Source organism: Carassius gibelio, chromosome B1, assembly GCF_023724105.1.
Source record: "Carassius gibelio isolate Cgi1373 ecotype wild population from Czech Republic chromosome B1, carGib1.2-hapl.c, whole genome shotgun sequence".
Taxonomy (NCBI): domain Eukaryota; kingdom Metazoa; phylum Chordata; class Actinopteri; order Cypriniformes; family Cyprinidae; genus Carassius; species Carassius gibelio.
Genome location: NC_068396.1, coordinates 18,151,593 through 18,177,788, shown reverse-complemented (window position 1 = coordinate 18,177,788; position 26,196 = coordinate 18,151,593). Strand labels below are relative to the sequence as shown.

General features: G+C 37.2%; 1 protein-coding gene across 5 annotated transcripts in view; it reads left to right on the top strand.

Moving 5' to 3' along the window:
* The first annotated feature begins 1,424 nt into the window (after window positions 1-1,424).
* The window catches only part of LOC127949647 (radixin), a 233,372-nt gene continuing 208,600 nt past the window's right edge, over window positions 1,425-26,196 (top strand). The window contains exons 1-2 of one of the 5 annotated variants that reach the window (XM_052547088.1): window positions 1,528-1,546; window positions 1,680-1,700. The gene's annotated coding sequence lies outside the window, so the exon portion shown is untranslated. Of the gene's footprint in view, window positions 1,701-26,196 lie in introns of all 5 variants that reach the window. The other 4 variants (XM_052547087.1, XM_052547090.1, XR_008152403.1 and 1 more) reach the window with 4 other exon arrangements.

Here is a 26,196-nt window from a genome sequence, read left to right as displayed (position 1 = left end):
ATCTACTAAAAACTTTTTACTCATCTGAGGCATCTCAGCCCAGTCAGAGACAACATTATATGGCAAATGGAAAAGGGAAAACTTTGATTAAAAATGTCTGTCTTCTTTTGAAAATTCATGGCTTGTAGTGGAACAACATTACTTACATACTGAAAAAAAAAACTGTATGCAGTACTGCACACATTTACTGTTCAAGTTTAAGTTCAAGTTCAAGTGATCTTTGTGAACTTTATTGTCATTCCGCTGTAGACTTACAAAGGAACAAAATGTCATGCTTTACAGGATGACAGTGCTACACATTTAAACATATATAAACAGAGACATATCTGAAACATAAAAAATATAAACATATAGACAGAAACCTACACATAGCTAACCTATCGAAAGAATAGACTAAGATTGATCCCTCCATATCAGGCTATTCAATGTCCTTATTGTCATAATCAACCTACTGGATATTTTTTTCTCAGTATCTCAGAAAAACAGTTAAGCAGTTTCAGCATCACCGTGATACTTTAGGACAAATTGACACTAAATAGACAAAAGACAAAGAAGGATGTGGAAACATTCAACAGATGATACAAACAAATATACATAAATAGGCTTATATAAACAATACTACATGACTACAAGATACTACAAAAATTTAAAGTGTCCTAAATTAATCTTATCATGAGTAGCCTTATTATCGGTTTATAAAATTAGATTGGATGTACATTTTAGTGATATGTATGTGCATACTTAAGGATAGCATTCCAGCTAAGGGGCATCATACTTCATTCAGTAAAAATGTTTTAACTTGAGTAAATAACAGAAGAGAAACGACCCTCAGCTGACGTCTTTAGTGCATAATAATTATCTTTCACTAGATGGCACCACATATGAACTTTTGTAATATACTAATGTTTAAGTAAGATCACATTTTTACTTCCTTTTCAAACACAAGATATATCTACAGTCACTAGTCTGTTTTTTATTTTTATATACAGAGCTATTAACCACTGCCAGTAATGTCAATTGTATTATTATTATTATTATTATTATTATTATTATTATTATTGTTAATAATAATAAATCGTTTAATTATTTATTCTTGTCAGCAAGTCCATGGGAGCTTCAGCGCCCCCAAACAAAACCCAGAAATATATATAAAAGATATGAACCACGCTTCCCGTGAGCTGTTCCTTGGACATTTAGATTGTTGTTTCTTTAGCACTCAAACCGGAGATTAACATTTACAGCAATGAACTCTGCGAGCATTTACCCCGATACGCTGACAAAGTAATCGAAAAAATAAAACAAATGTTTTTAATGCGTAAATTTGACTAGGAACTTAGAGTGGATATCTGGAGGGGAAAGAAAATCATATATTAATCACAGAGCGGGTTTGGGTTTTGGTGGGTTTCGCTTGTGACCCCTCCAAATTCAAACTACACTAACCTAACATGGAGGGGCGCACGTCTCCCCTTCTCCTATTTCAGCGAACCACGCCTCATGCTGCCTTCTAACGCCGGCCATATTGACTATTTTGGCTAATCTCCTTGCGGTAGGTTGAACAGCTTCTGTAATCATCACCGTTATAACAGCGTGCCATTGGATATATGGTGATCGCGACTTTGAAATATCAGTTCGCATTTATCTGGAGTGTGTCTACATCTTACCAATTTTAATTATTTTAGAAAACGCAGGGCATTCCTGAGGTGAGTATTTTTGGGGGGTTCCTTTTGAGTGTACGTTCTGCGTACGAATTATTTTGAGGTGTCCATTAAACCATTTTAAAAGGCACAGCTTGTGTGCTGAAGTTCAAGATACCAATAACATTTCAAAGTATAATATAAATGACGCTTTTAATACGAATGGCGTAATCTGCGCTTGACAAGTTTGGCGTGGAAGGGAAATCAGTTATTAATTATGAAATTGTCGGTGACCTCTTTAAATTTGATTGAATTAAGTGTCATGGACATATTGTTGCAACATAATTTTAATGTATTATTATTAAAAACATGATTGGCAACAGGCAGGCCGCCTTGAGTATAACCGGCCACTGTAAAGGCAGTTTGTTGGGTATCAGGCTGCTCGTCTCAACTTAAGTTTTCCCCTCACAGCCGTGTCTCTCATCTCACGCTCACTAGATGCTTTTTTATGTGCTATTTTAGAGGCCTCGCAACGTTAAGCGCTGGCATTCGGTCGAAGGCTAAATATTAACGTTACCAGCTAATTTACATAGAGCCGTAATCTCGTAATCGAGTTACTAGATTGCCTCTGGAAATGTCAATAATTAAGGTTAAGAAAAAAAAGGGCTGAGACAATGCCTTTGACTTGTTTTACTTCACTCACTATGCCTTAATTCTAATAGGGACACAGGATAGCCCACTATTTATGATACATTCTAAAATGCCTTATTAAAACCTGTCGTTGGCAGCAGGGACCGCAGTTGGTTTATATTTAGCAAGGTAGATCATTTACGTATCAGACGTCGTCGCTACGTAAATTCCCCATCGTGTGGAGCTAACGAAAGCGTGGGGTCTGTGAAATTGCGTAAATGTGTTCATGCATCAGAATTCAGACGACCGAAGACGTAACGTTACCCTAGTTCATCCAACAGAGTGAGAAGAGGAGTGCGTGCTGCATTTGGCGGTGCTGAATGTTTAAACTTGATAAGCTTTTTTATGTAAAATGAAACTGTTACAATTAGTAACTTACAATGTTTTTACTACATTAAATACAAAATCATAACTGTCAAATAAAAACAATTATGACATGAGACCCATATCTGGTACAAGTTAAAAGATGGGCTAGTTAATAGATTACACTAATATTAGGCTACTTTTCCCATAGCCTATTCAGAGTGAGGAGTCACGTGACGATTTGGGTTGATTTAGGAGGGTTCTGAGCCGGTTGGTCATGATGGTAGGACATTCTATCGGTTGCCAGGGGCAACGCCTTCAGAACTTCACAGAGGCGTGACTAAACATTTCAGAGCTCTTTCATTTTTGCGCATTTATTATGTCTGCAGAACAGAGACGGATCTACGAATACGAGAAATAAATGAAGTAAAGCAATGCAGAAAGATAAGGCAAAAGAAAGGGGACCTTACATGAACAAGCTCACACCAAGTGCAAAACAGCTGTATTTGGAGAAGCTCTCAGGCATCCAAAATATCGACTCATGCGAGCTCCCTGCACCATTACCTCCACGCACACATATGGAGATTGTGAATTATATTGTTTACGGTGTAAGTCACCTTGCATTCACGCTGTTAATGGCTTTAACCTAACCAGGACATTTACATCTTGTAATCACACATTTAACTACCCTATCTAACCCAGAACTGGTTTGTCTACTTTGCAGCCCCCAACACAAAAGCCTGGTACAGTATGTGTCCTTGGGTTAAAATCTAATTATAACTAAACATACACAGCTTTAGCCTACATCAAAGTATGTTGGAAATGTTTGTGTACGTTGAACATCTCGTTACAATCTCGTCTTTACCAAACAGTGGCAGTTATTTAAGTTACTTTGTCATTTTGGTCAAGAAGTGTCTGCTAAATGCAATGTGTAATTACAACACGCTAAAACGCATGTGAATAAACGTACTTTGACCAGTGTAACGCAGTTTTCACCACCTGGAGACCACCGGCCACAGCAGAAAGCCTTGTAACTTTCCAAAGGCTTGTGGCTTTTAAACTAGGGGTGTGCACGGATAGTCGAACATTCGAAAATTCGTTCTGCTCTAATTATTCGATAAATAAAAATTATATTCGAATTTAGCAAAAAAAGAAAAGAAAAAAAAGTTCACAATAAAACCTAATTTGGTCACTTTCTGTGATTCTCCACGGCATATTTGAAGATTTATGCAAGCAAAAAAATAATTGATGAATGAATAAGGGGCCGTTCACATATCGCGCCTAAAAACGCGTGGGAAAGGCTAGGCGTGCCGCTTTCTCCTTCTTTCCAAAGCGCTCGGGCAGCAGCGCTCCTGAGGCATCTGCCGTTGCTAAGCAACAATGGCGCGTTCTCTCCATGAAATTAAAGGATAAATGGATTTGCAGCACAAAAAATCGCTTTCAGTAGCTGCTACTAAATTTATTTCAAAATGGCAATCCATATACAGCTATGATCAGCTGTTCCTTCATCTTGGATGAGCTTTCAACGTTGTTATGGGAAAGGATGAAGCTGAATGTTTAGTTCTTGTCACATGACCCGCGGTGCGCTTGCGGCATTCTGAAAAGTTGAGATGTTTTTAACTCGATGTGTTGCGGACGTGCCTGGAAAAAACGGGACCGTGTCACTTCCATTATGAGCATGCATACCGCGCTCCTTCATTGGAAATAACGAACTTGAGCAAAAGACGCGATATGTGAACTACAGTACTTCAAATATACCATGGAGAATCACAGAAAGTGACCGAATTCAAGAACATTGTTGCGGCATCTCTCAAGCAACGAATAAACACTGCTAACTTGGAGAATGCAGTGAAAACTCCTCTTCTCGCGTCTGCCCTAGACCCTCGGCTTAAACATCTCAGGTTTCTCGATGAAAACCTGAGAGAAGTAAGAAAAAAAAACTTTTTTGAACAATATCAGAACATTTTCCTTGATGCGAGTGGTGCGTCACCAAAGATGCAATGCCCACTCATCGGAAAAGGCTGAGCCAGTTCTCCAGCAATGATTACAGAGAGTCCAGCCGAGACGAGTGGGAACAGTTCTTGCTGGAGCTATGTATTCCACCAGATGAGGATCCCATTCAGTGGTGAAACGAAAACACGAAGCGCCTCACAAAACTTATTCGCTTAGCACACCGTTATTTGTGAGTCCCGCCAACGTCTGTGCCGCCAGAGCGCGTTTTCTCCGCTGACAGCCTTATTGTTAACAGACAAAGGAGCCGACTTTCCCCTGATCATGTTTACATGCCCGTATTTCTTAACAAGAACATGTTAAACAATAGAAAAAAAGCAAAAAAGATTTGCTGACAGTTTAAAAGTTTCAAAGTTAATTGTAGGCTACGTTCTACAATAGTCTTATTGCTGCATGCTGCTTTACGTTTTTTCTTTGTTCCCTTTTTTTTTTTTGCTTTTAATCTGTACTTTTATTTGTTTGCATGCATTGTTAAAGGTTTTCAGCTTCAAAACACGTTGTGTAATGTTCAAGCTTATTGTGTTTAAGCTTGTTCAAAATGACGAAAACGATAAATGTTGCTGAAAAATAACGTCTGTCTCATTAAACTTAATTTAAATAAACAAATATTCGAATATTCGTTTTTTGTGAGCTCAAATATTCGAATGTGATATTTGCTGAAAACGCCCATCCCTATTTTAAACTCCTGAATTGTGTAGTAACTTACAACTTTAGATAATTCACAATGTCCATATATGTGCGTGGAGGTAAATGGTCCAGGTCTCTGTGCCATTCAGCTGCAGGGAGCTCGTATAGGCTGATATTTTGGATGCCTGAGAGCTTCTCCAAATACCACTGTTTTGCGTTTGGTTTAACCTAAAAAAAAAAAAAACTATTCCATTGTTCCTATGTTTTCCATATGTATCGTGTGAGGTACTCGAGCAGTTTTTAACGCAACAGTAACTTCCAGGCATGGTAAAACAGTGCGGAATTGCAAAAACCTCCTCTACTACCGAGTTAACAACACATGTAAACAATCCTGCTTCGCCACCGGTGTCCTGCCAACATGGCAGAGACTGTGATATTGAGGGAGGGGCTCTATGCTATGACGACAACTCCTCACTCTCAATTATAGATCAACTAACATGATCTATAAAGGTGCAAAATGTATTTACATATATTTGATAATAGTGATATTTCATGATAAAGTTAAAACGTTTGGAAAAAAAAAAAAAAAAAAAAAAGCAATTTCAACCAAGGTGGCCTTTAATTGGTCCGTGCCCAGGGCAATGCTGTGTCATAATACATCCCTGAGCGTACATGCTAGCAAATGTGTTCATAAGGACAGAGTAGTGTAGAACACAGTATATGTTCTTCGAATCTGTGTGAACTGAAAAAAGATGTGCAGTTTTACAAAGCCTTTATTATAATAATTGAAATAATTATATGAATGTACCATTGAAGGTTCTGGTTGGTTCCAGAAAAGATTTGATGGCATTTTGTTTTTATCGTCACTCCATGTAATACCTAATAAAGTAATGCTGCTTTGTACACAGAAGTTATGGAAAACAGCTGTAAATCTACTGTTCCAAAATCGCCACTCAGTTCGGGTTTTCGCAACGCTGCTCTTGCTGCAGTTAATAAATGAGTCAAGTGAACAGTGGACACTAGTGATGCGCGGGTCGGGGCTTTTTCCAACCCTCGGGTCCCACTTTTATGAAATTATTTGGCCCGCTCCGCAAATAAAGTAAAATTTCTTGACCCGCCCGCGCATCGGGGACATCACGGAAGTTACATTGCTGATCGTTCGTGAACAAATCTTTTAGGTGACATCGTTTTCATTCACGTAATCCTCTGACCATAGACAGTAAGAGACACTTTTTCTCGTTCAATGAAGTTCCTCCCTCCAAAGCAGCATGCGAGCGTGGTGCTATTAGCAGCGCATGCGCAGCTCGTGAACAGCTCTGTGTTTCATTTTGTCAAAAAAGAGTTACTCAAGATGTGACGGAGCATGTGACTTGTTGAATGTAGTGAACGAATACGATCTTCTCGTAAGTGAAAGAGTTGAATGAACGGATACATCTCGTTCATGAATGAAATGAATGAGAGTATACAGGGTCAGTCTGCCAAGCATATAAATCTCGATCAGCAATCAGCAGATACAAAGCGCAGTTGTTGGTGCACATACGCTTGTTTTCATATTTGGAATACAGAACATAACTCCACGTTTAATCCCAGAAAAAACCTTGTGCTTTGTTAATCTTAACAATTTATTTAGACTATTTATTTAATGCGATCATGCACACACTTTAATAAAGCCAAATGAGTTTTTGTCACAAGTAAATACGTTCGTGGACTTAAGACATCACACATAAGACACTCTTTTTCGCCAACTGCTGGCGTATGTGTAATATGAAGAAATGGTCACTGAACGAATCAGCGAATTAATCATTTTGGTGAACGAACTGAAAATCAACGAATCTCTTTCTATTTCCACCACTGAATTCCATGCAACATAAATGGATAAAAAAAAAAAAAGTTTTAAGTGACATTATTTACAAAGGGTCTTTATCATTCAACATAGACTTTTTAGAGATATTAACTAGGGCTGTCACTTTTAGTTTGAAAATCGATTGCACAAAAAGTTTTTCGAAAATGAAAAATAGGTAATCGATTTTAAACAAATATAGGACAGCACGCCAAAATATGCCTACTAATTGCCTTGAGATTAGATGTAAGGGTGAACGCGTGAAATGGAAAACCGATTTTACAATCGATTCAATTAACAAAATGAAAATGATTTTTTCACAAAAGTGACAGCCCTAATATTAACCATTTTGCATGGTCATATCCTCATCAAAATTACGTTACCTGGAGTTTTGTTTTATTATGTGTAAGTAATCCTTTGTCACTCTTCTGCAATCAAAACACTGACCCATACTTTAGCAAATTTCACAAGGAGATTTCAAATATTGTTTTCACCATGGCAGTTCTTAGGGCTCCTAAAGTAGTTTAACATCCCGAACAAAGCTTATTAAGGAATCTTTCAGAAAATATTTTCATGAAGAATAAGAATAAAACCGAATAAATTTGCAGTACATTGCATTTTATTGTTTTTTTTCCCTGTAAACACACAACTTATACCTGGGAAACAGCTTTATAGCTTATGCTGTGAAATTGTAAACAATCCTTCGAATAAAGTGCTAGTGGCATGAAACCTGAATGGAACGTTTTCCGCACGGCTCGAGCCGCGCCTGAGATGCGCGTCTCACGCAGGCAGTCTGCAAGCTCTAAGCTGTTAACATGGGAGCTGAATTAAAAACAGACACGCCACGCAGCTGAGACGCTTGCGCCACACATCCAGGTGCACAGCCAGAAGCGTGGCGGACACATTTTGGTGAACGAACTGAAAATCAACGAATCTCTTTCTATTTCCACCACTGAATTCCATGCAACATAAATGGATAAAAAAAAAAAAAGTTTTAAGTGACATTATTTACAAAGGGTCTTTATCATTCAACATAGACTTTTTAGAGATATTAACTAGGGCTGTCACTTTTAGTTTGAAAATCGATTGCACAAAAAGTTTTTCGAAAATGAAAAATAGGTAATCGATTTTAAACAAATATGTACACTATTAATTTTAAAATAATTAAACAATTAAAAAAATAGATGTAACAAAACTCACGAACAAGCAGAAAAAGAAAGTAAAGAATTCCGAAAGTGCAGAATGCGTTGAGAAAGCTAGACAGAAGATACCAGCAATTTTACGCGCCTATAAGACCCAGTGACGTCGAAAGCGACCTCTCTGCGTTCACACCAAACGCGAATATAGCATCTGGCTCGAATGATTTCAATGTTCAAGTCAATGTAAAGACTCGTTTATGCGTGTCTGGAGGTCTCGTGGTGCGGTAGGCGCGAATTCGTCTCATTCACGTATCTAGTTACAGGAGATTCTGAGTTATGAAAAGGACCATTGCTAGCTGACAGCAACTGGCTTTTGTGGTGGAAAATTGGCAGTAATACACCCACCTTGCGCAGCTGTACCTGAGTGTCCCTGGGACATCAGTGCAGTCGGAGCGCGTTTTCTTTTTGAACAGTTGTTTGAAATGGATTGAATCATTATTTAAAATAATCTTGGAGATTTTTGAATTGCCTAAATCATAAATGCAGCCGGGTTGCAGCCTGCAGTGATGTTTTTCGTTTGTTATGGCAGCCGTACCCTCTGAATATATATTTTTTTTCGAGAATGTTGCACTCCTGTTGCTGTTTCTTATTTAGGGATGGGGGAGTTATTTGGGTTCGGGCTATGCTCCGGGCCCCGACCCCTCCCCCAGGACAGCACGCCAAAATATGCCTACTAATTGCCTTGAGATTAGATGTAAGGGTGAACGCGTGAAATGGAAAACCGATTTTACAATCGATTCAATTAACAAAATGAAAATGATTTTTTCACAAAAGTGACAGCCCTAATATTAACCATTTTGCATGGTCATATCCTCATCAAAATTACGTTACCTGGAGTTTTGTTTTATTATGTGTAAGTAATCCTTTGTCACTCTTCTGCAATCAAAACACTGACCCATACTTTAGCAAATTTCACAAGGAGATTTCAAATATTGTTTTCACCATGGCAGTTCTTAGGGCTCCTAAAGTAGTTTAACATCCCGAACAAAGCTTATTAAGGAATCTTTCAGAAAATATTTTCATGAAGAATAAGAATAAAACCGAATAAATTTGCAGTACATTGCATTTTATTGTTTTTTTTCCCTGTAAACACACAACTTATACCTGGGAAACAGCTTTATAGCTTATGCTGTGAAATTGTAAACAATCCTTCGAATAAAGTGCTAGTGGCATGAAACCTGAATGGAACGTTTTCCGCACGGCTCGAGCCGCGCCTGAGATGCGCGTCTCACGCAGGCAGTCTGCAAGCTCTAAGCTGTTAACATGGGAGCTGAATTAAAAACAGACACGCCACGCAGCTGAGACGCTTGCGCCACACATCCAGGTGCACAGCCAGAAGCGTGGCGGCTGCTTTGTGTTTTCTGTTTCTTGACACATCAGAAGCGAGCCTGACGCGGCGCTGGCGCGCTGCTGCTGCTGTGGGTGACATAGAGGGAGGCCGCCGAAAAACTAGGCTCTTGTCTTCATTACAACAATATAAACTTTTTTTTTTTTTTCACCTACTGATAAAGGACACAGTAAACAGTATTGAAGGCAAAATAGACTATGTTTGACAGGTGCAATATTTAAAAATCGATAATTATTTTTATTTTTGATTTTGTCAACCTATAGACTTTCAAACATCAAAATATCATGACTTAATATGTATTTGTGTTCAAAATGTATATTTTGCCTGGAAACGCTTCCTACACGCTTGCGTGTCGTGTGAAAAATAGGTGTCGGTTCTATTTCTAGCATGCACACGTTTTCCGCGTGGTTCGAGCCGTGCCTGAGATGCGCGTCTCACGCAGGCAGTCTGCAAGCTCTAACCTGTTAACATGGGAGCTGAATTAAAAACAGACACGCCACGCAGCTGAGACGCTTGCGCCTCGAGCCACGTGGAAAACGCGTGCATGGTAGAAATAGAACTGACGCCTTTTTTTTCATGTGACACGCGCGCGTGTTGGAAGCATTTCCAGGCTAAATACAATAGAAAAATATGTTTATATGTCATTTTGTATAAAAATCCATATTAATTCATGAAATTTTGATATTTGAAAGTCTATAGGTTGACAAATTCAGATATAAATGTAATAATAATAAAAAAAAAAATATCGATTTTCAAATATTGCACCTGTCAAACATAGTCTATTTTACCGTCAATACTGTTGACGGTGTCCTTTATCAGTAGGCATAGGTGTAGGTGTGTAAAAAAAAAGTTATATATCGTTGACATGAAGAAAAGAGCCTGGTCTGTCGGCGGTCTCCCTACAGCAGCAGCAGCGTGCCAGTGCCGCGTCAGGCACGGTTCTGGTGAAAGACACAGAAAACGCGAGGCAGCCGCCACGCTCCTGACACACAGCAGAGATGCCACGCAGCCAGTGTGTCACCGGCCTGTCACTGGCGCGGTGCTGCTGCCGACAGCGCTGCTTCGCATTTTCTGTGTCTTTACACACCAGAAGCGTGCCTGCACACGGCGCTGGCGCACTGCTGCTGATCTAGGTGACATAGAGGAAGGCCACCGAAAAATCATTTTATTTTTTAAATTACATTTATATCTGAATTTATGCCAACCTATAGACTTTCAAATATCAAAATGTCATGAATTAATATGTATTTGTGTACAAAATGACATAAACATTTTCCTAGTATATTTTGCCTTGAAACGCTTCCGAAAAATAGGTGTCGTTTTATTTGTAGCATGCACGCGTTTTCCGCGCGGCTCGAGCCGCGCCTGAGACGCGCGTCTCACGCAGGCAGTCTGCATGCTCTAACCTGTTAACATGGGAGCCGAATTAAAAACAAACATGCCACGCAGCTGAGACGCTTGCGCCACGCATCCAGTGTGTTGCCGGCCTTTGGCTGCAAGACTGAATTATGAACTGGTAAACGACAAACTGCTCACAGAACATGTTTGTAAATCTTTTAAAAAGCAATGCTATTAGCTTTTACAACTAAACATTTGCAAACAACATTGTACTGGAGAATATGCACGAATAAAAGTCTTCAACAGTTTACAGTAGGGCTGGGACAACGCGGTGAGGTAGGGGTGTGCCGGTTTCAGAATTGGTGATGACGGTTATGACGTGAGTCAAATGTGACGGTTCATAACATAACTGTCGGGGGGGTGGGGGTGGGGTTAGTGGATCTACCGTAGAGTCAATTGGTTGTTCTTGGAGATAGCGGGTTAACTCCGTGTCAGCGCGCGCTCTGATCGGTAAAGGGGCAGAGATTTCAGACCTCCATTTATTAAGGAGATCGGTCACAAAACTCATCATCCGAGCCAACGTTTTTGGAGCAAATTTCAAAGCCGCACCCGCCCGCCATCCGCTGATTGTTTTGCGGTCTATGGCCATGCAATGCTTTGCTGATGCGAGTCGCAAAAAAAATGCCATTGTCTGTTCTAGAAAGGATGCAGCAAAGATATTTAATGCTATTGTATGAGGCATAGGCCTATGCTGAGTTTCATTTGCGATGAGATGCGCTCTAGTCCAGTGCAAGTGAACGCGGCGCGCTGGTGCTTCCATGTCGGTTATCATTGTCTGCTATATTTGCTTTTTATTTATTAAAATACACGCAATTGGTTGATGAAACATTTATTAAAATTAAGACAAAATTTGTACAAAACGAAATTCGTTTTTAAGAAAGGTTTTCTACAAAGCAAAATTTTATGAAGTGGTAAATATCATGTCTGACGATTTACAAAACTTCATTAAGTGGTAAAAACCATGTCTCCCGATATATTGCGCATCTTATGATCCTATCTAAAAAATGTTTGTAAAAAATATTTTAATGACACGGTTTTGTCGGTTATAGAGTTCTAATGACGGTGTTCAACTATAACCGCCGGTCTCACGGTTATATACGAACCGTCACACCCCTACGGTGAGGTCATTGATGACGTCGATGCAAAAAATACGTCGACCTGTTTTTATTTCTCTAAAAAACGTTTGCAAAACGTTTACCTTATGTGCGCTGAATATATGCGATGACCGGATCAACATTCTGTCCATCGTTATATAACCAATCCAGGGGTTTTTCTGTATTGATCTTTTTTTTTGGCGGCTGTCAAAGCCTTATTTGATCGGTGAGTGACGTAGAATTGAATGACTGCTGCGCCTGACAGGGCACGTACGAGAGAGAGCCCCGGCTGCGTGAGCGCACTAAACATTCTTCAGACAACACGAGCGCTGTCTTGCTCTATCTCTCTCTCTCTCTCTCCCTCATGCAAATTAACCAAAATCATTAGACACGATAGAAAAAGGGCGAAATGCCAAAGTTTCACGTGGAGCATTCAGAGATTTTTTTTTTCTCCATGACAGGCTGCTGGCTCCCACTGTTAATATATATATATTTTTTTTGGAAAAGCACTCTCTGTATTAGCTTAAAGCCCTCAAGTTTACATTGGTTACTGTATTCTTTCAATTGCTCTAAACAAATATTTTGGGTGACCTTTTTTATTGAATGCTAGACATCAAGTTGTTGTTATTTTCATCTGAAAGATGAACTTTTTTTCAGTAAGCTAGGCCCTATGTGTTCAGTAAGCTTGTTTCAGTAAGCTATGTGTTTTCAAGGCTTCAAGGTTTTATTGAATGCTATCTCTATACAAGTGCAACGTAATGCATTCTTAGTCAGTCTTTTATTTTGTAATTTTAAGAGCAATAAACATATATTGAAATGTTAAGGAATTCATGTTTTTTTCATTCAGATATGTAAATCAACATGTATAAATTGTTAGTAGTCAATTAATGGGGAGATAATCGAAATCGAATCGGTCTGAAAAAATGAATTGTTAGATTAATCGATGCATTGAAAAAATAATCGCTAGATTAATCGTTTAAAAAATAATCGTTTATCCCAGCCCTAGTTTACAGGTTACTCTTCTTTTTTGAAGGCTCAAAGTAAAGTTCTCCCACACTTTGGATGACTTTGTTCGATTAGTTTTATCTTCCGCTTTTTTCTTTTTCTGTCTTTTTCTTTCTCAAGCTTACTCCACTGCAGTCCGTCTCCACCATCTAGCTGAATGCTGCAGATGCAGTTCGGGAAGCACGTGACATAAAATGAGGCCAGCTATTGGCTATTCGCGATTTCTCCTGCTGTACTGGCTGAGTAAAACCTGTGGTACTGCCACACTTTGGTAATCGCGGATTTAAAATACGCACAAAAAAAGTTGCTTAGCAACTAATCGATGACTAAATTAGTTGACAGCTATTTTAATAATCGATTTTAATCGATTAAATCGATTAGTTGTTTCAGCTCTAGAGTAATGTTTATTCTCGTTTCTTTACCACCACAAATAAACATTTCATAATTTCTCTTACTGTTGCAGGATGTAGGCTAATGTTGCATTTGCTGTTAATTATTTGAAGAAAGCTCCAAACACATTTCTTATCATGTATGCTAGGGCTGCACGATTCTGGATAAAATGAGAATCACAATTTTTTTGGTCTCATATGAAGATCACGATTGTCCTACGATTCTGAACTAAATAGAATAATGTGGGACAATGTTATTGCTGCAGTCTAATTAACAGTGTCTAATTAATCTGAATGAATTATTAAACATTTTAATATACACTACCAGTCCTAAAGTCTTCGAACGGTGCGATTTTAAAAAAAATAAATAAATAATATATATATATATATATATATATATATATATATATATATATATATATATATATATATATATAATATTTATCCAAATTACAGCAAAAGTAGTAATGTTGTGATACATTTTTACAAAAAAAAAAAAAAAAAACTGCTTTGCTTTCTGTTGGAATATAGAAAGCTTAGGTGCCCTAAGCGACTTAGTTTCCCTTGAGCCAGGCACCGAACCCCCAACTGCTCCCTGGGCGCTGCAGCATAAATGGCTGCCCACTGCTCCGGGTGTGTGTTCACAGTGTGTGTGTGTGTTTGTGTGCGTTCACTGCTGTGTGTGCACTTTGGATGGGTTAAATGCAGAACACGAATTCTGAGTATGGTTCATACTTGGCTGAATGTCACGTCACGTCACTCAATATATTTTAAAATGTAATTTATTTCTGTGGTCAAAGCTTTATTTTCAGAATCATTACTCCAGTCTTCAGTGTCACATGACCTTCAGAAATCATTCTAATATGATGATTTACTGCTCAAGAAACATTTTTTTAAATTATATTATTATTATTATTCATTATAAGTATATAAATTAATATTTTTATTTTGCAAGGATTCTTTAAATTGATCAAGTGTGACATTTATAATAAAATATTTCTATTTCACATAAATTTTGTTCTTCTGAACTTTCTATCAACGAAACCTGAAAAAAATCTACTTAACTGTTTTCAACATAATAGTAAATGTTTTTTTGAATAGCAAATCAGAATATTAGGATGATTTCTGAAGATCATGTAACCCTGAAGACTGGACTAATGATGCTGTGCATCACAGGAATAAATTACATTTTAAGATACATTCAAGTAGAAAGCAGTTATTTTAAATCGTAAAAATATATATATATAAAAAAAAATGTTTTACTGAAAAAATACTGTTTGGTATGAATTTAAACAAATTAGCATATCATGACGTCACTGACTGGGTCTTCAAACCCCACCGTCGGGCGCATCATTGCAAACCACATTTTGATGCAGGCTATATAGACCACAAACAAATGTAAATCTTTGTCAAAAACAAGTTTAATGCATGAATTTCAGGTGAGAAGAAAAAAAAATGAGGTACTGTTATACTGTTTTACTTGCATCCACCGCTAGGTGTCAATGCAACCTACAAATGAGAGACCGTTTACTTTTCTTTCTTGGGTTGTCACTTTTGTGAAAAAAATCCTGTTTGATTTGAGTGACAAGTGTTCATTGAATTTTACAATCGATTGTAAAATCGATTTTGCATGTCTAAAGTTTTATACGGCAAATAACACCAAATATAGGTAAATCCACGGACAACAGGCAGGACCAATGTAAAGACCAATATTTCTGATGATTTATTGGCCGGCATGAAGTTACGTGCACAATGACAAACAGGAGTGCAACATTTTCGAAAAACAATAAGCAGAGTGGACTGCCATAATGCAAAACATTTACTGCAGGCTTCAACATGGCTGTGTTTACGATTAGAAATGTCTACAACAACAACAAAAATAATCGATTTTCTTGGGCTGTCAAAAAAATCTTTTTTCGAATATTCGTCAAATTTAAAATAAAAATCCACATTCGAATGTGCATTCGAATTTTAGGTGTGCATTAAGGAAGCTGCCTTACGAGCCCCGGTACGTGTTCCATTCCATTTCGCCACGCGCACAGCTGTGTCTACACAGAGAGAGAACATCAATGTGGAGAAGATCTTGTTTACATCAAAACGAAAGCCAAGCCGTTCACACAGAACGCATATTTCGCGCATTTTCTAGAGAGACACCGTTGGACTCGCGTCTCGCACAAAAGAGCCGTATGTTTTAAAAGACATGTAAAATTTATGTATTAATTTAATTTTCTAAAAATATCTCGAGACTTTATCTTGAGTTTTTTTGTTCCCCATCCCACTGCATCTCATGTTTTTAAATGAAAAAAAAAAATATTCTGTGCGACTGGTTTTCCACCATTTTTATTTATTAAACAATGCATGCATACATGATGCTGTTTTGTTTATAGTTCTTTAAGCAAATAATTGTTTCATAAACATTATTTTAAATATTATGTTTTTTTCACAGTCACGTATTCTAATGCTTTGAATAAACATTTATATTTTGCTCAATGCCCTGTTTTGAGGCCTCAGAAAAGAAGCAAAAAGCTTTTCTACACCCTAACAAAAATTATGCATTTTAAATTCTAATACAATTCGAATTTTGATCATATTTCAGTAAAAAATTCGAATTTAGTTTTTCAGCTTTTGACAGCCCTAGGCGATTCAAGCCCGAAACTGTATGAGACTGAATACCGGCTGAATTCACATTTCTGTTGTAAAAAGAGAAACATTGTGCAGAAGTATTATTTGCTGTTATGCGTGTTTGTCCGAAGCTACAGTTGCTGTGTGACGCCTGTAAAAAAAAAACAAAAAAAAAAACAACTGGACGCGCTCCAAGATATGGTTCTTAAAATTGATTTCCTATTTTCGTTTTTGAAATTTGTGGTGTTTGATTTGTGCTTGATTCGTGCAAAAGATTTTTGAACATAAAGTGACAGTCGACACGGCCACGGTTTAAGACTAGACGGGAGAAGGGATGGGAAAAGATCTGGGCACAGTTTTTCCAGAACTTCGTGCCAAGTTAAAGCGGTGTCGAGCTGTTTTAATGCATTTTTTAGATGTATTATGGTGCCCGAACCCGTATGACTTTGAACAGTGACCGCGAACATTTTGTTTACTGCAGCCGCAGCCATCATTACCAAGCGCGAACTGTTGACTCTGACAGAGAATGAGACGAAGCGAACGCACAGGCCACAGTGTGACATCCGTGTAAACAGATGACGTCACAGGTTTTTTTTTTTTAATTAAATAAAGATATCCTTCGTTTGTATGTAGGCCTAGGCAATTTATATATTTACAATACTTAAATATAATTAATAGTATTTTATTACTTTTGTATTAGTTGTTTGAAGAGTTAAAAAAATTTGGTCGGTCTTAACGCAATCGGCAAGTCGGTCGGACTAAAAGCAAAAAAAAAATACAAATTTGAGTCGGTCCTAAATTGACAGGGTCAGTCGGGTTACGGCAAACAAAAATATTTTTAAGGATGGCCTAATGGAAGAGACGCGCTCGCAACGCGCTCATTTTTCTAGGCGCGTCCACACTAAACTGATTTTCAGAATGATGCAAGCGCACCAGGTCATGTGAAAAGAACCAACTCAATCAGCTTCCTTCACTCTAGTGAGACGTTCTCTCTTTATTCCCGGGACATCTGTGCCATAGGAGAGGGTGTTTTCTACTGCGAACTGTCCACAGGCTGCGCTCCAGACTAACCCCACATCATAACATGTTACATTATTTAAATAAAAATTAGAGATGTTCCGATAACCTTTTTCTCTTCCTGATACCAATTCCGATACATGGGCTCAGGGTATTGGCCGATACAGAGTACTGATCCGATACCTGGGTGTGTATCTGTATATACAGCTGTATATACTAGTACTAGCCCTGTGTAAATTGCTAGAATTATTTTATAATGTGTTTCAGACATATCCCTTGATAAAACATGTACAAATACATGGTGAACTACTGTATTTATTACAGTATTTTTATTATCTGACATGGCAGTAATATTATTTATTTTCTTAAGCAAAAAATAACTTCAAATGCAGCCAAAAATCTAACACTCTAAACAGTTTTACAATATAAATGTATAAAAAAAACTGCAACAAATAAGTCAAGGAATATACATTTTTTTATATTAATCAGATAATTTCTTTACAACAAGACAATAATATAAACAAGCAACCATCTAGGCATAGTTATTATTATTAAAGCTGCAGTCGGTAACTTTTGACGCTCTAGTGGTTAATAAACAGAACTGCTTGCATCTTGCAGAAGAACATCGTAGCTGGAACTACTTCTATCTGTTTATGTCTATGAAGAATCACAAAGGTACTGGCTTACTCCGCCGCGGTAGCAATATAAAATAGTCTGAATATAACAACTTATGATAGGTGCACCCTAGTGATTCAGGACAAGATAAAAACACGGTTTGGAAAATGGATTCATGGTGTACTCGCTTATTATATACATTTTTCTACATTTTGAACACAAACAAAGTTAGGACCGCAGCTCTGATTGGTTGTTTCTTAACGGGAGCGACGTATTTCTGCAAATGGCAATAGGACCACTGGGAGGAGCCAGAGGAGCTTGATTTTTTTTTCTCACAGATTATCTGTCTCATATTCTACTGTCAGGACATAATGACAGGTTTAACAAATATGTAAAAAATATATTTTTACAAAACTGCAACTTTAATAGAGACGTATTATTATTACTACATAGAGACATAGCTAAATCTACTGTAGGCTACAAGCTTAATATATTGTCAATTTACTAACGTTAAACCGATCATTTATTTTTATGGGTTGCCATGAAAATCTTTGAGTGTTTGAGTGTGTTTATGATATGAAAGTTTTCTCAAATGAAATGGTAAATTCTCATGAAGTGACGGTTTATGTGTTCTTGTCCTCATATAGTGACACAAGTCAGAGACTACAAAACAGCAAGCTCCCACGCATCTGCGCCCCTCACCCACAGAGATGTAGAATTTGCAGGAGTAATATTTAAATAGTATTTTGCAGTTTAATATTTACAGACACTACTATATATTCGGCTACAGTCTGGAGCCCTGTGCTTAGACTAACACGGAAGCGGCTGAACGCTGCTGCGGGTACCGAATATACTTGGGAGTCGGAAGCTTACTACCGGTACTATAGAGAAGCTGGTCACATTTTTACATTTTCAGCACCGACTTGGTAGTGAAGTGCCTGTACTTGTGGCATCCCTAGTCGCCGTTTTACTGTCTGGTTGGTCCAGTCTGAAATACTGCTTAAACAGGGGAAATACTGCTAACCACTGATCTATAATATAGAAGAGACTTGACTGTCTGTTGGCAGTTTAGAACGCAATGAGCGATCCAGTCATACATATATCAGTTCTGCTGACGCGTTTTCATTTCTTCTTCGCTGCTCTAAACAGGGGTTGCTTGTGGCAACACAGCACGACTTCCTGTGTTTGCAGTGCATTCTGAGCAGCGAAGAAGAACCGTGCAGCGGTTAGGCAAAGCTAGCAGTCATAACTAGGTCTTGTTTAAGAAAATGGAATCGGATCGGTATATGGGTTCATGTACGCAACGATGCCGATGCCAGAATTTGTTGGTGATATTTCCGATATTTCTAGTATCTGAATCGGAACAACTAATAAAAATAGAAAAAAATAGATTGTCGCAGCCAAAAAAATTATCGAGCTCAATATTTTTAATCGTACAATTGATTTATTTATCGACTATCGCGACAGGCCTAGTACGAGCCAATCAGAGTAAGGGCAGGGCTACGTTTCGCTTTGCCCCATCTATTTTTCTGTGCTGTATGCTTTTAATTAAAGTGACAGCACATCACAGTAAAATTTAGGGATGCAACAATACCATTTTTTCAGGATCAATCCAATCCCAAAAGGTCTGAGTATCTGCGATGCATATCAAACCGTTTTTTTTAATCAATTTAGAATTTCTATACTTCTCTGTGTTGAGCTGATTGTCATTCTTTTGTGTGTTAATCACAATGTACTAAATATACACAACTTAATTTTAATGAAAAATAACAAATGAAAAAATATATAATCATAATCTATGACTAAAATACTATTATAAACTAGATTAGTGGATCATTCAACAACAAAAAATTGTTTCAGAACAGCTAACACAATATTTAGAAATACATCAGTATATACACGCTCAACAGTATGGTTTTAGACAGAACCATTCCACTGAATCAGCCATCTGCGCATTATTGGAAAATATTGTGCAGCCGCTTGATAGAGGAAACATCGTGGGTGCGGTATTCCTAGACTTAAAGAGGGAATTCGATACAGTAAACCACGGCCGTCTTATTTCAAAACTGTCATCTTATAATATGTCACCCCAAGCATTATCATGGTTTGAGTCATACTTGCAGGGCAGAGAACAATGTGTAGTCATCGATCATGTAAAATCTGCTCCATGTAAAATTAAGACCGGAATCCCTCAGGGAACCATATTGGGGCCTGTTCTCTTCAGCCTGTATGTGAACGAGCTGCCTGAAGTGTGTCCTGACGTTGGCCTTCAGATGTATGCCGATGACACTGTGGTTTATGTGTCTGGCAAAAGCCCTGGTGTTATCGGCAATACACTGACCAAAAGTCTTGAGAAAGTGTCTAATTGGCTAAATAAATCATGTTTAACACTTAATCTGAGGAAAACTAAATCAATGTGTTTCTCTATAAAAAGAACGAGGATAATAAATGACCTTAATGTTAAAATGAATGGTGAACTCATCGATCAGGTAGAACAAGAAAAATATTTAGGAGTGATTTTAGATTCTCAGTTAAATTTTAAAAGTCATATTAAAAATATCTCAAGAAAAATGAAGCAAAAACCTTCCTAGTCCCGTTTTGTAAAAAATCTTTTGCCCAAAATGTTTTTTCTGTGAAAGGAGCCAATTTGTGGAACTGCCTTCCTACAAATATAAAGACTTTAACTAAACTGTCCACCTTTAAAAAACTAACAAAAGCCTGGCTCATAGAGCAGCAGCAGTGTGATCATGCCATATGAGATGTGTAGCTGGGTGTATGTGAGGTGTGCATCTGTGTGAGTTCGAGTGAATGTATTTATTTATTAAGTTGGCTTGAGAAAACCAACTTACTGAAATCCTATTTAAACTTCTTCTTATTTTTCTGGCCGGAAAATTTTTGGACACCTACTCCTCCTAGACCGTTCAAGCTACATACTCCAAACTCGGGTCAGACCTTCATACTGTTCTGACTCGGTGTGCTATATCTTTTCAGACTGGTTTGAGTTACGGTTTTCTTAAAAAATAATATAAAAAATCTATCTATCTATCTATCTATCTATCTATCTATCTATCTATCTATCTATCTATCTATCTATCTATCTATTTATCTGACTATTTCTATCTATCTATCTATCTATCTATCTATCTATCTATCTATCTATCTATCTATCCATCATAGATCATAAATCATGGTATGCTAGAATCAGTAAATCATACTTGAACATGGTAAATCCTGGTATACTATAGTAAATAATGGTAAACTATGGTAAATCGTGGTAAACTATGGTAAATCGTGGTAAATAATGGTAAACTATGGTAAATCATGGTAAACTATGGTAAATTGTGGTAAACTATGGTAAATCATGCTAGAATCATAGTAAATCATACTTTAACATGGTAAATCATGGTATACTATAGTAAATAATGGTAAACTATGGTAAATCATGGTAAACTATGGTAAATCGTGGTAAATGATGGTAAACTTTGGTTAATCATGGTAAACAATGCTAAATCATGTTAGAATCAGTAAATCATCCTTGAACATGGTAAATCATGGTATACTATAGTAAATCATGGTAAACTATGGTAAATCGTGGTAAATTGTGGTAAACTATGGTAAACCATGGTAAACTATGATAAATCATACTAGAATCAGTAAATCATACTTGAACATGGTAAATTGTGGTAAATAATGGTAAACTATGGTAAACTATGGTAAATCATGGTAAATCATGCTAGAATCAGTAAATCATGGTAAACTATTGTAAATCGTGGTAAATAATGGTAAACTATGGTAAATCATGGTAAACTATGGTAAATCATGGTAAATTATGGTAAACTATGGTAAATCATGCTAGAATCAGTAAATTATACTTGAACATGGCAAATCGTGGTATACTATAGTAAATAATGGTAAACTATAGTAAATTGTGGTAAATCATGGTAAACTATGGTAAATCGTGGTAAATAATGGTAAACTGGTAAATCATGCTAGAATCAGTAAATCATACTTGAACATGGTAAATCGTGGTATACTATAGTAAATCATGGTAAGCTATGGTAAATCATGGTAAATAATGGTAAACTATGATAAATCATGGTAAAAACATGCTAGCAACATGCTAGTCTCATGCTAGAAACATGCTAGCATCATGCTAAAATCATGCTAGCAACATGCTAGTTGCATGCTAGTCATGCTAGAAACATGCTAGCGACATGTTAATCATGGTAAAATCATGCTAGCAAAATGCTAGTCGCATGTTAGTCATGCTACAAACATGCTAGCAAACATGCTAATCGTGCTAAAATCATGCTAGCAACATGCTAAAACATGCTAATTATTCTAGAAACATGCTAGCAACATGTTAATCATGCTAGAAACATCCCAGAAACATGCTAATCATGTTAGCAACATACTAGCCGAATGCTAGTCATGCTAGAAACATGTTAATCATGTTAGAAACATGCAAGTGACATGCTAGAAACATGCCAGTCGCATGTTAATCATGCTAGAAACATGCTAGCAACATGCTAATCATGCTAGAAACATGCTAGAAACATGCTAGTGACATGCTAATCATGCTAGAGACATGCTAATCATGCTAAAATCATGCTAGTCGCATGCTAATCATGCTAGAAACATGCTAACAACATGCTAATCATACTAGAAACATGTTAGCAACGTGCTAGTCAAATGCTAATCATGCTAGAAATATACTAGCCACATGTTAGTCATGATAACAATATGCTAGCAACATGCTATTAGCATGCTAGTCATGCTAGAAACATGCTAGCAACATGTTAGTCATGCTAACCACATGCTAGTAACTTGCTAATCATACTATAAACATGCTAGCAACATGCTAGCAGCATGTTAATCATGCTATAAACATGTTAGAAACATGGTAGCGACATGCTAGTCATGCTAAAAACATGCTATGTGCATGCTTATCATGCTAACAACATGCTAGTCATACTACAAACATGGTAGCGACATGCTAGTCATGCTAACAACATGCTAGTAACTTGCTAATCATGCTAGAAACATGTTAGTCGCATTCATTCTTTCTGTCAAACTAATCTATCTATCATTCTTTCATTTGAGCTAATCTATCTGTCATTCTTTCTAACTAATATATCTTTCTTTCTTTCAACTAATCTATCAATCTAACTTTAAACTATAAACTTCTAACTTCTTTAAACTTCTTCAAACTTTCTGGTCAGGCTTTCTCAAGCCAACTTAAAGTTTGTCTGAAACTTTTTTTTCTAGTTATACTTATCCTTATTGGTGCTAACTGGTTTCTGGACATTTCATTGTATTCACTGTAATTTATTATTATTATTATTATTAATTATTTTTTTTCTTTCCTCATTATCTTGGCTGTTAAAACCTCTTCTAGGGACAGGTGTTGTGAATTAGCCATGGCTATAAACACTGTGATACATGCATCAGATTGTTCTTTATGTAATAATTTGTTTAATTTTCTATCTGTCCCTATTCAAATAAACACCAAATAAATAAATAAAAACATACTCTAAAAAAATCATGGGTGCACAATGATTTTATAAAATCTAGTGAAATATTTTATTTACAAACAAAAGTGAATAAAGCCCTAATCGCACAGGATTAGTATTATTTAGGGACTGTGATTTTGAAATTACCCCCCCACATCTGAATTTCGTATGGTGCATTCGCAAGGGATAAGCGAAGCCTTTGATTTTACTAGAATTTACTGACTTATTTCCTGGATACTCAGATGTCATGGCTTTGAGAGTCCCGTTCTTTGGTCCAGATGGATAAAAAAAAAATTATAATATAGTTTCTTGCACTGTGTCATTTACATTTCACCAGGTTAAAATAATATTTCAAGCTTCATATTGATTTATTTGTAACACATTAACCTTAAAACTTTTTAGCTTTCTCTTTCTGCAAATTGTATTATGTGATATGATGACAGCATCCAAAATACTATCAAACACCCCAACGCAGCTCCATTCTTCATGAAAGATGGATTAAAAGGTGCACAGGAAACAAAAACTGTAAGAATTATAAACAACCCGCCAAATCACAGAAATGTCGATTCACATGGGACTAATATTATCACAGGACTTCGGTGTTCTGTGAAATATGGTAGGTCTTTTGCAGGGTAATTTTTACTTTACAAATTACAGACATGGCCTATTCGCACGGGATTAAGATCACAGACTACCTCCATAATTATTACAAATGACTGGAGGTCACCAGGTAATACTAATCCCGTGTGAATAGGGTTTAAGGGTAAGTTCACAGAAAAATTTTAATTATGTCATTAATAACTCCCGCTTGTGTCCTTCCAAACCTGTAAGACCTCCGTTCATCTTCGGAACACAGTTTAAGATATTTTAGATTTAGTCCCGAGAGCTTTCTGTCCCTCCATTGAAAATATATGTATGGTATACTGTCCATGTCCAGTAAGGTAATAAAAACATCTTCAAAGTAGTCCATGTGACATCAGAGGGCCAGTTAGAATTTTTTGAAGCATCGAAAAAAAATTTTGGTCCAAAAATAGCAAAAACTACGACTTTATTCAGCATTGTCTTCTCTTCCGGGTCTTTTGTGAGTGATTTCAAAACACTGAAGTGTAGTGATATCCGGTTTGCGAACGAATCACTCGATGTAACTGGATCTTCTTGAACCAGTTCACCAAATCGAACTGAATCGTTTGAAACGGTTCTCGTTTCCAATAAGCACGAATCCACAAATGACTTAAGCTGTTAACTTTTTTAATGTGGCTGACACTCCCTCGGAGTTAAAACAAACCAATATCCCGGAGTAATTCATTTACTCAAACAGTACACTGACTGAACTGCTGTGAAGAGAGAACTGAAGATGAACACAGAGCCGAGCCAGATAACGAACGAATGATTGACTCATTCTCGAGTCAAGAACTGTTTCTGTCGGACACGTCTGATTCGAGAACCGAGCAGCTGATGATACTGCACATGTGTGATTCAGTGTGACGCAGACTAACACACAGCGCGTCTGAACCGAACTGATTCTTTTGATGATTGATTCTGAACTGATTCTGTGCTAATGTTATGAGCGCAGGTAAACCGAACGCTTGAATCAAGGGCAATCATCGCCAATGACACCATTACGTTGAGCGCAAAAGAACCGGTGAACCGTTTTATTCAAATGGATTATTGAATCAAAATGTCCGGAAGAATCGGTTCATAGAAAAGAACCGAACTTCCCATCACTACTGGTGATCCGAAAACTGATGCAGCCGGTTCTTGACTCGTGAACGAGTCAGTCTTTTGTTTATCTGGCTCGGCTCGGTGTTCATCTTCAGTTCTTTCTTCTCAGCAGTTCAGTCAGTTTACTGTTTGAGTACATGAATTACTTCAGGATATTGGTTTGTTTTAACTCAGAGGGAGTGTCAGCCACATTAAAAAAAGTTAACAGCTTAAGTAATTTGTGGATTAGTGCTTATTGGAAACGAGAACAGTTTCAAACGATTCAGTTCGATTTGGTGAGCTGGTTCAAGAAGATCCGGTTACATCGAGTGATTTGTTCGCGAACCGGATATCACTAAACTGCTGTGTTTTGAAATCGCTCACAACAAATACGGAAGAGTAGACAATTCTGAATAAAGTCTTAGTTTTTGCTATTTTTGGACCAAAATGTATTTTCGATGCTTTCACAAAATTCTATCTCACCATTTGATGTCACATGGACTACTATGAAGATGTTTTTATTTCCTTTCTGGACATGGACAGTATACCATACATACGTTTTCAATGGAGGGACAGAAAACTCTCGGACTAAATCAAAAATTTCTTAAACTGTGTCCCGAAGATGAACGGAGGCAAGGTTGGAATGACATGAAGGGTGAGTTATTAATTACATAATTTTCATTTTGCGATTAACTAAACCTTTAAGTCTATAATCTGGTAAAATATTACGCATTACTCTTTGCACTGTTGTAAAATGCATTCATGAAAAAACAAGTAAATACATTTATATAGAAATATAAAATACATTTCTTTTAAAAGGAATAGCACAGTGATAAAGGCAGCAACATTATCATACATATGACGGAACATGAAAATATTTATTATATATCTATTATCTATACTATTAATAATCAGGAAAGTATTATAATACATAAGGCGCCAATACAGAGCAGCACAGAGCTCGTATTTGCATCACGTGTGCAGAATGATGTACTTGAAACAACAGTGAGTCACATTGTGCAGGCTGCACTGCCATCCAAAGTCAGCATAGAAAAGTTAGTACAACACACATGCTGCTCGGCTCATGTTCATCTTCAGTTCTCTCTGCACAGCAGTTCAGTCAGTCTACTGTTTGAGTAAATGTATTACTCTGGGATATTGGTTTATTTAGACTCCGAGGGAATGTCAGCC